The sequence below is a fragment of the Cyprinus carpio genome, chromosome B9, assembly GCF_018340385.1.
Source record: "Cyprinus carpio isolate SPL01 chromosome B9, ASM1834038v1, whole genome shotgun sequence".
In the NCBI taxonomy this organism is placed as follows: Eukaryota; Metazoa; Chordata; class Actinopteri; order Cypriniformes; family Cyprinidae; genus Cyprinus; species Cyprinus carpio.
In genome coordinates this window covers 31,594,430-31,611,036 of record NC_056605.1, presented here as the reverse complement: position 1 = coordinate 31,611,036, position 16,607 = coordinate 31,594,430, and the positions used below count along the sequence as shown (strand labels likewise).

The window sequence follows — 16,607 nt, the reverse complement described above, 5'->3', positions numbered from 1 at the left end:
ATATATGTGTATATGTATATATGTGTATATATATATATGTATATATATATGTGTATATGTGTATATATATATATATACGTGTATATATGTATATATATGTGTGTGTAAATAAATCTCAGTTTTTATCTCAATTTATTTCTGTTTGTTTGATTATTTTGTTTATTCTGTTTTTGTTTACAGTATATAAATAAACAAATTAACATAAAGAATTACTAAATATACAGAAAAATATTTTTTAAACCTTTGAAGAATTATTTTATTTCTATCTACAGTATATATATATATGTATCTGTAGATACTGTAAAAGCAATTTTATTGATGTAAATAAAACGAAAATATTGCAGTATGTGTTTTACAAGAACATTATTTATATATATTATAAATATGTATATATATTTATATTTAAAATAAGATATTTACTATTTGCATGATATTTCCTGTTTGTGTATATATATATATATATATATATAATATATATATATATATAGGAAAATACCATGCAAATAGTACATATTTTATTTGAAATATAAATATGTTATTATTATATTTATTATTATTATTATTATTATTTTTTTTTTAATTAATTTATATATTATTTGTTCCCGTGTTCTAATATCACTTTACATCCAAATTCTAAATAAAAGCCAGTTGGTTAAAGCATCATCTCCAGGAAGTGACATCGTTTTGGAGGGAAATCAGCAGCACATCTGAGTATTACGATGTCAGTGTGTCTGATGCTCTTGTGTTTCAGTCTGCAGATCAATCAGCGTTTGACGTGAAGATCACTGTGCGTCTGAAAACACTTTCCTGAGGAACGACAGCAGCTTCTCCCCGCGGAGGCGTCTTTAGAAGAATGAAAGCCTTTGATTGAAATACAGCTGTTTCACACACAATACTCCGATTCTCTCTTTGGAGAGGGCAGAAACTGGCAGTGAATCACAAATATTGAATGTATTTGGTTTTCTAGTTTTGTACATATATAAATAAACGATGAGGCAAAAGAAAAACGCACGTCACTTTTGACCAAGATTAATGATTTCGGTTTGTTCGGAGTTGATTGCATCATTTTCTGTATTTAATGTCGGTGTTTCTGTCCAGATAATCACGCACGATTCATAACCGTCCTCATGTGTTTCAGACAGAGCTGAGCAAACAGAAGCATCTCTGACCATCATCCAGCTCAAGTGTCCTCGCCGCTGCCACGGTTACCATGGAAACCAGCATCAGCACCATCCGTCTGGAGCTTCATCACTGTCTGAGATCAGCTGCAATGGTGAGTGTGATGACATGTTTTTATTACTGTTTTCTTGAAATATTTCATTGCATCAGTGTCTCATCAATGGATGCTCTGCAGTGAATGGGTGCCGTCAGAATGAGAGTCCAAACAGCTGATAAAAACATCACAAGTAATCCACAGCACTCCAGTCCATCAGTTAATGTCTGGAGAAGACAAAAGGTGAAACACATCCAGCATTAAGATGTTTTTAACTATAATACAAGTCCATAATAACACTTCCTCCAGTGAAAAAGCAACAGTTTGAAGTTAGGGTTGGGGTTAATATCTTAATGCTGGATGTGTTTCAGCTTTTGTCTTCTCCAGATGTTAACTGATGGACTGGAGTGCTGTGGATTACTTGTGGATTATTGTGATGTTTTTATCAGCTGTTTGGACTCTCATTCTGACGGCACCCATTCACTTCAGTGGAATTGACATCCGCAAGACATCACAGTTTAGGACAGGACTGGTTTTGCAACATCATCATTATCTAATCACGACCGTTTGATCCCCAATAATTGTCTCACTGGACCTGAAATATGAAAATGTTCAGCATACGCAGCGTTTAATAGTTTAATACTCAACACATCTCCAAACAACTGATTATGCGTCACAGTCGTGGAGAAACCAGACACATCTACATCACATACTGTACTGTAATGAGACAAAACCAAAGACACTTTTCATCTGTGATCTTCAGTATTCTGTGTTATTAATAATCCAAACCAACTGAGACGACAGCTGAGGAAAAAATGTTTTCAACAATTCCTTTAAATTATGGGTAGCGGTGAAAAGCTCCAAATCGGTAAATATAATATAATAAAATGCTTATATTTTAGATGAAGCACAACCCAAAATAAACAATTTAGATATATATATATATATATATATATATATATATATATATATATATATATATATATATATATATTTAGTATATGTTTTCTTTTTTTTTTACTTTAAATTCTCTAGTTTTTAAATCACTTTGTTTTTCTCAGTTGTCACATATTACTATATAATGGTTTAAAACTGATTCATAGTTTATTTCTATTTGATTTCACATTACGTTTAAATATATGCATTTAGCAGCTGCTTTTATCCAAAGCAACTCAGAAAAGTAGAACAAAGCAATCAATTCATGATTTTAGATGGAGTCCAAAGATCTAATAAATAAAAGTACATTTTAATTTGCTTCAATATACAATGTTTTTATATGTAGTGTTACATTTATGTAATGTTTGTAAATTCTGTTAATAAATTATAATATTATATTTATATATTACATTTGAAATTATTTATATATATATATATATAATATATATATATATATATATATATATATATATAAATAAATTTACACACACTTTTAATATTATGTAAACATTACATTATATATAAATATTAAAAAATAATAAACTAAAATTTGTGTGTGTGTGTGTGTATATTATATATATTATATATATTATATATATATATATATATATATATGTATATATGGGAAAAAAATTATATGATATTTTGAAAGTATTGTTAAAATTTAATTTGAATTATTCAAATATAATTTTTAATTTAATTATAGAACATTTTATTACATTATATTTACCGTCTTTTAATATAGCATTTTAATAATATGTAATATTTCCATTGATTTGTGGGTGAGATATAACCTGGACAGAAAACATGTGATTAGAAAGAGGAGAAGAGTGACGACTCCATCCATAAAAAACCATCCCAAAGGCAGTCGTATTAAAAACAGCGGTCTTTCGTAGGAAAGCGTCTGTAGAAAGCGGATCCGATGCTGTGGAGCAGTGTTTGTGTCTGCGTCAGGTTTTGCCGGCGCTCTCGTGTCTGATGATCTTGTAGGTGATCCAGTAGAAGACGTTGAAGATGAGGAAGGCCAGAGGAAAGGCGGCGCGTGACACGGTGTCGATCCTCTTGGCTCGGTCCACAAACTTCTTGCGGTTCACGTCTGTGTCCTTCGGGACGGCCGGCGGCGGATTGGCGTTCGTCTGCGTGTTTTTGACCGTCGTCCCGTCCTTCACGTTCCCGCAGGACGCGGTGTTATATCCGGAGAAATGCAGACGGCCGTCCTGTAATTCCTCCTCCTGTGCGTTCAGAAACACAGACACACAGCTTCAAACAGGAAAAGTATGGAAAATAAGAAAGCAGAGTATGGAAAAATATTTGCATTTCCAGACCTTTGCCCCAATTTAGTTTTTATTAGGGATGCACGATATTGGATTTTTGCCGATATCCGATATGGCAATAATTTTCGACTCATTTTGGCCGATAACCGTTATTTTTAATTTTGGTTAGTTTTTAACAAGAACTTATTTGTTAGAATTAAATAAACAATAATAAAGTTATTTTATAATGACTGACAGTACATTGAAGATTTGAAAATAACTAAATAAACTATATATCAATCACTGCATTTTTATTTATTTTTTTCTTTTCAAAAAGATGCAGTGGTAACATTGACATTTTATTTTATGATTACATTTTTTATGATTAACAATATGTTTTATATATTTTTTTATATTTTATGATTAACATTTGTAAATATTCTAAAGCAAAAGAGCTGCAAAAATTTAGAAAATCTTTTAGAGCTCATAATTTGTTTCAAAAATATTGCATATTATACATTAATTGATAAATCGGTATATATATATATATATAAAATTATTTAATTTAAGTGTCATGTTTGTGATTTTTTTTTTTTTGTTCATCTAAGCTTCTGACCTTTAAATCAAAACATACTCATGATTTTATGGCATCAATTACTGCTTAATTTAATCAGAATTAAATATTATTTGTGTATTTTGCTCTTCATTTTATTAGAAGTAGGCCAGCAGCGATATTCTTAGAAGGCTATTGCATAGCCTCAAGGACTTTGTATAAATTAAAAAATACAGACTTTCATGTGCGCATGATAAAACATTACAAGCTTAGCATATACGACGATGCACACTGAGCTACATATTGTGCCATCAGCATTTCGAGAAAAAAGGACAACATACAGAGCTTTAATATAAGCTTTAGCTTAACCTGATGTACTAAGATAAATAATAATGCATTACAATTTAACCAAACCATTTAGATTTAAATCTACTGTAGATTTAGTCAACTAAAATTGTATGATATTTAGTCGACTAAAACTAGATTACAACTAAAACAATTCAGATGACTAAAATACGACTAAAAACGAAAAGACTGTGACTGCAACTAAATCACAATTTGCTTCCAAAATGAACACAGCTTTGTAGCATTAATATTACGTGGCTATAGCAACCATTTAGAACAGTCTGTTTCACAAAGTAACATTTTAATTGTTACATTTGACACAAACTTCCCACGCCAGCTAATGCAGCTCAGAGTAAGCTGAAGGTGTGAGGAAATCATTTCGTAATGTTTATAGATGCCTCTTTCTCCGCAGGGCAGATGGATCTTCACTCGATTAGCGCTGCGTTTCATCGGCCTGCAGCTCGTCTTCATCTCTGTCTCAGGTGTCCAGGCTTTCGAAGCTTCAGGTGCAAATGTGTTTGTCTAAAATTAATGGAGCGATAACCCTGCGAGACCTTTCTGTTTTGTAGCTTGTTAAAGGATTATTATTGTCTTTCTTTAGTGTCATATTTATTTGATATTTAAGTTCGATTTGAATACAATATGGTTGCATTTAATAACATTATTGCATTTGCAAACATGTACTAACTACACTGTAAAACTGTAAATTATCACATTGAATAATTTTATTGTTTTTATAATGTTTTTCATTGTAATTTTATAGTTTTTTTGTTGTTGTTGTTTAGAGGTTGATGGTAAAAATCACCATCCATTTTCATTGTCAGTTATATGTATTTAAATTAAAATATATTTATATATATTTTCCCTTTCACTGGGAATTTGTTTTAAAATATATCTATATATTTTTATTTTATTTCTAAATGTATTTGGAAATAAAACAAAAATGTATTTTAAAATAAATACATTTAAATAACAATGAAAGTGGATGGTGATTTTTATACTATATTAATAAAATCAAAACTGAAAATTATTTTTTGGGGGGAAAAGAAATAATTAAAAATCTGTCATGATTTACTCATCCACATGTTGAACCAAACTTTATTTCTTCTCTGGAACACAAATAAAGATGTTAATCAAAATTTCATAAATAAAAATTTAATTATAATTAATTTTTCATTTTATAAATGTATATGTGTTTATATAAATATATTTTAAAATAAATTTAAATTACACTAAATTTGATATTTTTTATTTTATGAAAACATTTATCAAATAAATAAAAAAATCCACTTTTTATGTTATTTTAAAATATATTATTGTTTTTTAATTTTATTTCTAAATATATTTCAAGAAAATGTGAAAATTTTAGTTTTTTTTTTTCACATTTTGATTAATATCTCTGTTGTTTGTTCCCATTGAAGAAATAAAGTTTGGATCAACATGTGGCTGAGTAAATGATGACAGATTTTCCTTTATGTATGATTTTATTCCCTGTAACATTATTTTTGTTCCCACTGGAGATTCATTCAGCCTAAAAATATGAGCAGTCTTCTCACATGTTTGTGAGTAAATGATGAGTGGCAGTTCCCAGTAAACCAACAGACTAAAAGCTAGTGTCTGAGATGTTGAGGGTTATTAAGCTGCTGATTGAGTGATCAGTAATTGACTCTGGTGTTAATTTCTGCTCGTCGATGATGGAGCGTGATGGGTTTTTAGCTTGGCGAGGTCTGAGTTGTTTCTGTGGGATGTGATTCGTTCTCCGGCTGAACCCTGTGAAGCCCCGATCATAAATGCATCTGTCAGTGTTTCCTGACCTTCTGATTTCGTCTTTGTCTTCGTTTCAGCCGCAGAAACTCCTTCTGCTGTCTGGAGACGAAGTTAACTCCGGCGTATTCCAGCAGAGCGGCGAAGACGAACAGCAGACACACCGCCATCCAGACGTCTATAGCCTTCACATAAGAGACCTGCACAGCAGCAGATGAGCCAAAGCTTCACCATAAATACTCTCTATAACATATTACTGTCCTACATACATACACTACAGCACTGTTTGTTACCTGCTGATCTGAAGAGCTGCTAAACTGTATTCCATTGTTCCTAAACAATTGAAATTAAGTTTTTTTTCTTTTTTTATTTTTATTTCATGTTTTATTTTTTAATAAATTAAATGTTTTTTTTCATATATTTTTTGTTTATTTTATTTATTTAGGTACTAAAAAGTATGTGTAAACAATGTTAAATTAAATATTTATTTAGAAAGTTTAAATAAAATAAAAGGTGTATATAAGCTTTATATAAAAATAAAATTTTTAACTTAAAATTATACTTTTTATTGTATAATATTATTTCATACATTACATTTAAAGGAAATACATACTCTTTTTATTTATTAAAATTATATGTAAAATACATGTTTTTAAACCTTATATATTTTTAGTAAAAATCATATTAAATACTATTTATAAAATAAAAATTATATGTAAAAGTAATTTTAATAAATGTATTTAAATTATTTAATTAATTTATATATTACTGATATATTTAATAGAACATTTAATGTATTACAGGTAACAAGTTTAAAAAAAAAAATTATTTACATATTTTTGACTACAAGTTGAAATATTAAAAATAGTACAATTGCCTATATTACAATAAAATATTTTCTTTAATATATATATATATATATATATATATATATATATATATATATATATATTAATATATAAAATATATTATTTATCTTTATTTAATTTAACTAGAACATTGCATATATTAAAGCAACATATTTATTTATTTAGTTATTTATTTTGACCACAATATATTAAAAGTAACTAACTAAGGTTGTTCAGAGAATATTTTAAACAAATGAATCATTGAATCAGTTTCAGTTCACTAAAATGGACAGATTGCACTGATTCAGCTGATTCAACTTTATTTACTAATCAATGTATCAAACAAAACGTCCTAAAAGCATGAATTATGAGTTGTTTTCATTCACACATTAGATGTGTGTTAAGGGCTGATAATCGTTATGTTTCTGATTATAATATCTGCTGTGATTTTAGCCGAATGAGTCGATCATGCAGAGAGTAAAGCCTTCATTAGAAGCTCCTGCAGGATTATGGGATTACTCTCCGTCTAGTAATGAGCGCTTTGATTTCCAAATAATGCTGATTATTAGATTAACATAATGACACATGCGTCGTATGAGGGTGAACCCAGCTAAAGCTATATATCATCAGTTTAAAGTCATATTTTGGTGATGTACTGAAACCCTCTGCAGTCAGAAAAGCAGCGATTAGAGCCGAAGGTAATTTGCATTATGGGTTATGAAACAAAAAACCCTGATAATTGTGTTCTCAGCTTCTGTTGTTTTCAGTCGGGACTCTTTCCATTTCATATTCATGTTCCCTTTCATGCGTAACGCTTCATCTGCGTCTCTCATTTACAACAATGATGTATTTTTATTCTTATGATAATTATTATATATTATTATTTTATAATAATAAGATTTATTTTTTATTTAACTTATTAACTTGTTGATATTGTGCTATTATGGTCCTATTATAAAGAAACAGGTTACAGAATCAAGAAATTACTGAAGCATGAATGTTTTCAGCATTTACAGTATTTTTTTTATCAAGTTAATTTTTTTCTTTGACTGTTAATTTTTTTCTAATTTAGTAAATATGTCAAATAAATCAATTTCATTGCAGTATTTACTTCCTTTTTATTGTTAATAGTTTTTTTATTAGAAATAATTGTAAAATGAATAAATATTTGTGAAAAATTATTTTAATTTGATGAATTAAAAAATCTGTAATTGTTTACAGATTTTTGCTTTTGTAAATTAATAAAGTATGGATTGAAATTAAAAATAATGAATTAAAATTTAATTTTAATTTTATTATATATTAGATTTGATATAAAAATTGAACTAGATTAAAAAAATAAATTTGCAAAATTAAGAGATTTATGCTTCACTCACTTATTGATTCTGTTATATTATAATATAATAGTTTCCACAATTAGATACTTAAAACATGAATTAACCCTTTGTTTGCAGAGAAAAAAAAATATTTATTTGACATATTTACTAAATTATAAATAATTGTGAAGTAAAAAATGTATGAAATCTGAATATTTTTCCTAGGGCTATTATATTAAATCTTTGTTTGAAATCTGTGAATTACATACAAGTGATATGACTGAGTGAAAAATGACACAATAATGACTAAAAATTTAATACAAATGAATAAATGAAATCTGAATATTTTTCATGATAATTCATCAGGTCTCGCACACAATGCAGTATCACAAAAAAAAAAAAATCTAATTTAAAATATTAACAAATCTATAATAATGTATCAGTGATACTAAAATAACTAAATCTGTTCTGCCTAATTTTTTTCACAATTCATTAATGGTTGATCATCCCTGTTTCCGGCCCTTGTGATGAAGTGCTGTGCTGTGAGTGGTTGTGGTGTGTTGTTTGTGCTGTGTGATTTTTGATCTCTGACCTTGGGCAGCGAGGCTCGTGAGCCGGAGCTCTGTGTGGTCATGGTGAGGACGGTGGTGATCGGGAGGAGCGTCCATGTGGATCCAGAAGGAGACCCAGGAGAGGATGACGATGAGGAGGCTGGGGATGTACATCTGGATCAGATAATAACCCATCTGACGCTCCAGCAGGAACTTCACCTCGATGCACGTGAACTTCCCTGAACACACACACACACAGCTTCACAGAGACCTCACTAAAGGGATAGTTCAGAAGATTAATCATCCTCAGGCCATGCAAGATGTGAGATCCTTTTTTTGTTTGCCATCCGAGATGGTAAGATTTTTTTGAGAATATTTAACTTTTACAGTATGCAAAGGAGAGGAAATATGTGTAAAAGAATAAAATAATATAAAAATTGTTGATTGAAATTAAATAAATGTTAACTGGGAAGAAAAAAAAATTTCAGCTAGTTTTTAAGGCAAAATTTCTCATTTTCATTTTAACTTCATGTATTTAAAAACTTAAACTAAAATATAAATATTTAAATAATATAAAAATTGTTGCTTGAAATGAAATTAAATTTTAACTGAAATAAAATGAAATATAAAACACTTTAAAAAATTCAGCTAGTTTTTAAGGCAAAATTTCTCATTTTCATTTAGTTTAACTTCATGCAATAAAAAACTGAAATTAAAATAAAAATATTTAAATAATAAAATAAATGTGAACTGAAATAAAATGAAATATAAAAAACTTAGACTTTCAGCTAGTTTAAAGCAAAATTTCTTATTTTCATTTAGTTTAACTTCATGTAATAAAAACTGAAACTAAAATGAAAATTAAAAGTTAGTAAAAATAATATAGACATTTTAAAAACAACAAAACTAATAAAAAAATCACACAAAAGAAAAAAATACTAAAACTTTAAAATTAAAATGGCAATATAAAAATACAACAAATTCAAAACATTAACAAAATCTATAATAGTATCTCAATGAGACTAAAATAATGAAATACTAATACTAAATACTAAATAAAAAAAAATCAAAACTATAAAAAATGTAAATAAAAGATTCAATACAACTAATAAAAAAAAGATGATTCAAATCCATTTTAGAAGTAAAATTTCATGTTTAATTCAGTGTTTCTTTGTAATCAATTGTGAAATTTACTAGCAGTTTCTGAGTGAAAATTGAAAGAATCAGGCTCATGTTTGCATTTTATTCTGTCTCTGGCCATAAATCTGAACTTGATGTCAGGATTAGTCATAAAATAATTGATCGAATTGTTATTAATGCAGCTCAGATTCATACAGGAATCATGTGTTTGTGTGTTTTTCTGCTGATTAAGGCAAAATATGAAACAACTTCAACATACGGATGATTATTAAAAGCAAAAAAGCCATAAAATGCACATATTTAGTGAGAAAGTGTGATGTTGTTTTTGGAATCAGAGGGACAATTTATTGATTGAGGTTGTTTATTAAAAGGGGACCTGTGTTGTAGTGTTGTTTTTGGTAGTTTTTGGTGCTGTTTCTCGTCTCTTTTTATTATCTGATGTTGAGTATGAGGGGCGTGTTTTGTAGTGTTTGGTGCAGTAGCCCACCACGTCGACTAGATTACGGGCCGCCTTGCTTCATCGTGTAACTGCCGACTGCACAGCGCGAGAAAACATCGACTTCATTAGATCCCTACATAATTTTTAAAACACACTGTGTCCCCCAGTTATGATTCCATTCATTTAAACTATGTCGTTTAGTTATAGGTGAAGTACTACTAAGATTACTACAAACTGACAATAACCAAATATAACTAAAAAACCCTAGAAGACAAATAAAAACATGATGTACAGTAAGCATATTAAAAACACTTAAACTGGACTAAAAACCTATCCATCAACCAAAATCCAACTAAATGTTTAAATTCAAATTAAAATTAGAATAATAATTTTAATAAATTTAAACATGTAATAAATATTTAAATAAAATTAAAATGATAAAAATAAATATGACTAAAACTTTAACTAGAAAATAGCAAACAAACAAAATCCTATACAAAATATAAAAATAAAACTAGACGGACTCTTAAAAAAAAAAAAAAAAAAAAACATAAAACCGACAAAAAGTACAACAAAGTGACTAAAACTTTAAAATAAAAAATGAAAGTTGGAATATAAAAAAAATTAAAATTAAATATGATAAGTTTGAATAAATATACTATCTCTAAACTCAAACCAACTGCAGTCCGACCTCACTAGACTAATTTAAAAATAAAACAATCAAAATATTACCAAGGTTATCACTAATAAACTCGTTAATCGTATCTATCATAAATAATCACATCCCAAAACTATATATAAATATCATAAAACTAAAAAAAACTAATTCAAAACATTAATAAATATCATACAATTAAAAATAAATAATATTTATTGATGTTGAAAAATGCTAAAAAAAAAAACGGACAAAAATACACAATAAAATGACTACAATTTTTACTAAAATTAAAATAAAAATGGTAAATATAAGAAACTATGATAAAAAAAAGACAAGAATACACAATAAAATTAAAAATAATCTTAAAAAAACTGTCTCAATTAATAAAACAATATATGCATATAAACTATTTGAAAGGCATTTTAAATAATAAACTATAAAGGCATGTTTAAAAAAACAATAAAAAAAAGCACAACAAAATGACTAAAACTAACTAAAATTATAATGAAAACAGAAAAAATTATTAGTAAATATCGTAAAATGATATTAGAAAAATTAAATGTAAAGGTGACCAAAAATATTAACACCATGAAAACAATGAATCGTGCACACCAAAAAAAAATGAAAACAATATCGGCACTAATTAAACCAACAAAAACTTTATCTAAAATGAAAGTTTAATATGGTAATATATAAATATAACTGAAGTAAAATTGTGGTAATGATAAGTAAAAATATATGTGATATAGACATTAATAAAACCGACACAACAAAAAATGTGTGACTAACATTAAAAGAGTCAAAATGAAGATGAGAAGCTGGATTGCAATGCAGTACGCACATCCTCTCCATTTCTGCATGGTGCAGGTTGCTCCTGAACGTCCAATCGGGGAAGTTCTTCAGATCCATCGGACACGACAATATTAACGTCAACCTGCAGACAGCGTGACAAACACACACTGCGTTATACATGCGTGTGCTCCGACACTGTAACCTCAGACCTGAGTTTATCTGACAAACACCTGCAAACTATGACTTACGCATGAATTCAGAGCTGGATTTACAGTAAGAGCTACAGAGATCTCGTGTTCGCTCGAATCAAATATCACTAGTGAATAGAAAAGCTTCGATTTCTATTGTTTGAGCACTAGTAAAATATTTCTGTTTTGCGTTCTGTTCTAATTCGGTGGCATTTGAGAACTAGACCTGATGTTCTTCAGCAGGACTTGAGCATCTTTAAGACAATGTCTCCTATAAACAGCACAATCTGAGAGATTTATGATTCATTTTGTGCTATAACTTTTCATAACTATTCTAAAACTAGTTAGATTATAAATGAAACAATGCCATTTTTTCAATGTCTCAGTGTTATTTTTGTATACTATTATAGTGTTTATTAATATTTTGAATTACCTTTTATTTTTTATTTGTTTGGTTTTAAAATGTAGTTTTATTAATTGGTGCCTTTGTGCATTCTTATAAATTTTTTCTTATATTTTTTATTTAGCTTTCATTTGTTTTATTTTAATCTTATTACTTCAACTTTTATTTCAGTTTTCATTCTTTTTTTAGTTTCTCATCCAATATTTATATTTTATTCCAGCTTTCTTTTTAATTTTAATTTCAGTAATTTTATGTGCTTTTGTAATTTTTATTCCTTCTATATGTTTCTATTTAGCTTGCATTTCGATTTTAGTTTTCATAATTATTTTTAATATTAAGCTGTTTTTAATCTCTTTTTTAATATTTCTATTTAGCTTTTATTTTAATTGCTTTTTTATATTGCTTTTTGCACGTCTGTCACTTTTATGTTTTTTTTTATTTCCTTAATTTATTTTTATTTTGTTATTTTTATTTTAGTAATTTTAGTTCTTCAACTTAAAAGGTTTTATTTGATTATACTTCAATTTATTTTAGTTGCCCATGGCAACAATTTGGGGGGGGGGCGAAATTTAAGTTATTTAATTAAGTGTTTAAGTTTATTAAGTTTAAGTTTTTCATCTAATATTAGTATTTTCTTTTATTGATTTCATTTTAATTTTATTTTTAGTCATTATTTGTGCTTTTGTAAAAAAAAAAAAATTAAATCTATTAGCTTTTATTTTTTGTTTTTTTTGTTTTTTTGTTTTTGATTTTTTTCTTATTTTCAGTTAGTTGAAAAGGCAACATTTCTCATTTTGTTTAGTTTTAATTTTGTAGGATATTTTAAATTCAGCTTTCATTTCAATTTTAGTGTAGTCATTTTATTGTTATAATGCTTTTGTCCTTTTTTTTTGATTTTTTTAGATTTTTTAAAAAAAACTTTAGCTTTTTCATTTTTCGTACTTAAACATCTGTTGTTTCAGTTCAATTTCTTATTTCATTTAAGTTTTTAATCATGTATTTATATTTTATATTTCAGCTTTCATTTTAATCAAGTGCTTTTATTATATTTCAATATTTCTATTTAACTTTAATTTTTATTTCAGTCTTAGTAATTTTAGTTTAACTTCAAATTTGATATTTTATTAAACTTAATTTTATTTCAGTTGCCAGGGCAACATTTGAAGTTTTTTTTTTTTTTTTTTTGTTTTGGTAGTTTTAGTAGCTAATATTTTTTTTGCTGTTTCCGGTTTCATTTTGCCTTTATTTTATTTTCTTTTGGTTTATTTCTTTCATTTAAATTTTAGTTTTAGTCATTTTGGTTTTAAACATTATTTAAATAGTTTGTGCTGTAATTAGTTCTTGTTATTCTAAAACATTCATCCTGTTTGATCAAATGATGAAAATGGATTTTTTATATATGTTTATTAAAAATAATGAAAATCTACTCCAGATTAACCATAAAAAAAGCCTGATAGATATTGAGAGTAAGAATAATAAAAAAAAAATTTTTTTTAATTGAACAGTTTATTTTATCTTTACAAAATATAAAAGAAGTTTAAAAAATAGTTTGCATGTGTTTTATATGTTGTACCATATTTGATCCATCAGGTTTTTATGGCTCATATAGTCAGATACAGTGAGAATATAAAGAAAACACAGACTGAACAAACATCTGAACAAAAATTTGAATTTTCTGCAGATGCTGATATTTCTATGATGACATTCTGCTGCTTGTGATGTCAATCAGTGAGATCTTTATAACAGTGCAGCAGATACTGACATAAAATGACCTCAATAATCAGGCATCCTCATATCTGCCAGTAATTGGGGTCCTTTTTACTCTCAGGTAGGTTAAATGAAAAAACAATCCAAACATATAAGGCAGTGATGAGAGATGAAGAAATAAGGGCTCCCTCAGAAGATGTGAGATGTTCTGGACGGCTTGTGAAGATCATTCCTCTGCTGAGGAACAGTGAAAGTAAAGCTTCTGGAAACAAACGCTCCTCAAAAGATCCTGATGATCAGATTTGAGACTCTAAAACATGATTGATGGAGGATCATCTTCATCTTCATACCTGATGCTGTACAGAACAGTCCCGTCCTTGAAGATCCTCAGGAGCTTGTTCTCCGTCGTGACGTCGTGGAAGTTGGCTCCCTTCTCGTTGGCGAAGAACAGGTCAGGTTTCCAGATGGAGTCCAGCATGGATGGGTCCAGATCCAGAGAGGAGTCGGGATACTCGCTGTAGGCCAGACGAGGGTCGTTCCACTTCTGACGCAGGAAGATGTTCACCCTGTAGTCCTGAGTCACAAGTACATCACCAAAATCAGTCACAATGAGCACATTTTCAAACATTCTCAAACATTTCACATTCTCCTTTGAAAAACCTTCAAAATCATATATGTGACCCTGAACCACAAAACCAGTCATAAATGGAAAAATTGAGATTTATACATCATCTGAAAGCTGAATAAATAATCTTTCCATTGATGTATGGTTTGTTAGGGACCGAATATTTTGTTTGAAGATATAAAACTATTTGAAAATTGGAAATCTGAGGGGGAGCAAACGAAAAAAAAAATCTAAATATTGAGGAAAATCATCTTTAAAGTTGTCCAAATGAAGCTCTTAGCAATGCATATTACTAATCAAGAAAGAAGTTTTGATATATTTACGGTAGGAAATTTACTAAATATCTTCATGGAACATGATCTTTACTTATTATCCTAATGATTTTTGGCATAAAAGAAAAATTTATAATCTTGACCCATGCAGTGTATTGTGGGCTATTTCTACAAATATACCTGTGCTTCCTTGCTTCCTATTAATTACTATATTAATAATCACAACAAAGCCATTTTTTATTTGATCTTTGTTATTAAAAATAAGAACAGATGCAAAAAAGCAACAACAGTAGAACAAATATAAGAAAGAATGAAACGTTTTTCATTTTACATCTAAACAAAAGCATTCAAGTGAGAAAAACAAATCATCAGATGTAAAAATCACTTCAGTGTGTTTATTAAAAATAAACTGATTATTAAACCTATAAAAGCAGTTCAATCAAGATCAGAATTTTCATTTTGGGGTGAACTAATTCTTTCATTTCATCATAACGTGAAGCAAAGCCATTTAGTGTCTTCGCAAGCATTTCTGTGCTTTTGTTCAAAGTTGAACTCAACTCTAGAAATCCAAAGCCTTTCAAGGTTTTCATTATGAAACTGTTTGAAAATGCTGTTGAATGGAAATATTAGCCAGACTTTTTGTTCCATTCATTACAAGCAAATAATGGCATTACAAAAAGCCTATAGAAATCAAGCTAATTAACTGACGAAATATAAAGATAATATTGTAGCATAATTTTGTGTGTGCATTTTCTTTAAAAATGTATTTTATTACAGTTAACAATGTATTATATATACATATAAATATATAAAAATATTATAAATTGTATAAATGTATTTTAAAATAAAATATATATACAATTTATATTTTATACATGAAAAATAAAAACAAGTTTTTTAATATATTTTACATATCTGTCTATATATAGATCTAAATATATTCTAGTTATTAGAATTATGACACAAAAGTAAATAATCCAGATGCATTGCATTCTTTTTGTATTTTAGGATATCATTATTTTAAAAACTAATGAAATATATAAAATCATAAAAGAGTCGTTGTTTTTTCACATGTAGTATTTTGCCTGCACATCATTTTAATGCTGCTTTGTCCAAACTCATTAAAGCTCTTGTCGTATTTTGTATTCTCTGTACAGTTCATTAGTGGCCTTGTATGATGGCTGCTGAAAAATGATGTAAACATGTAAACAAAATTAGCATTTGATCAAAGCAGCGTCTCTGCTGTTCGTCTTTAATATCCACTGGAGATGCGTTTGGATTTCAGGAATATTTCTTGGGAAAGAAGAACGAGAGCTGACTCCAGATCTGGGAATTGTTTACGCCTGAAGCGTCGGGAAATCTCCAAACATGACTCTAAACAATCAATCATTCTCCGTCTGAATTATTAAAACAAAAGCACTTTCAGGAAATTGAGGGAATGTTTCTGTGAAACGTCAGTGGGACTTGAAATCTTGTTTTAAGAACTAATTTCCAAATATAGGTGGGACTTTTTTGTGTTTTTTTTTTGTGTTTTATTGGTGTGTTTTGTTTGGAGGTTTTTTTTAGAGGTTATTTGTAGTAGGAACAAATAGTAAGAACAGTAA

General features: G+C 28.3%; 1 pseudogene; it reads right to left on the bottom strand.

The window, feature by feature from the left end:
• Positions 1-3,031: 3,031 nt before the first annotated feature.
• Positions 3,032-14,734, bottom strand: LOC109101174 (annotated as a pseudogene).
• Positions 14,735-16,607: the final 1,873 nt, after the last annotated feature.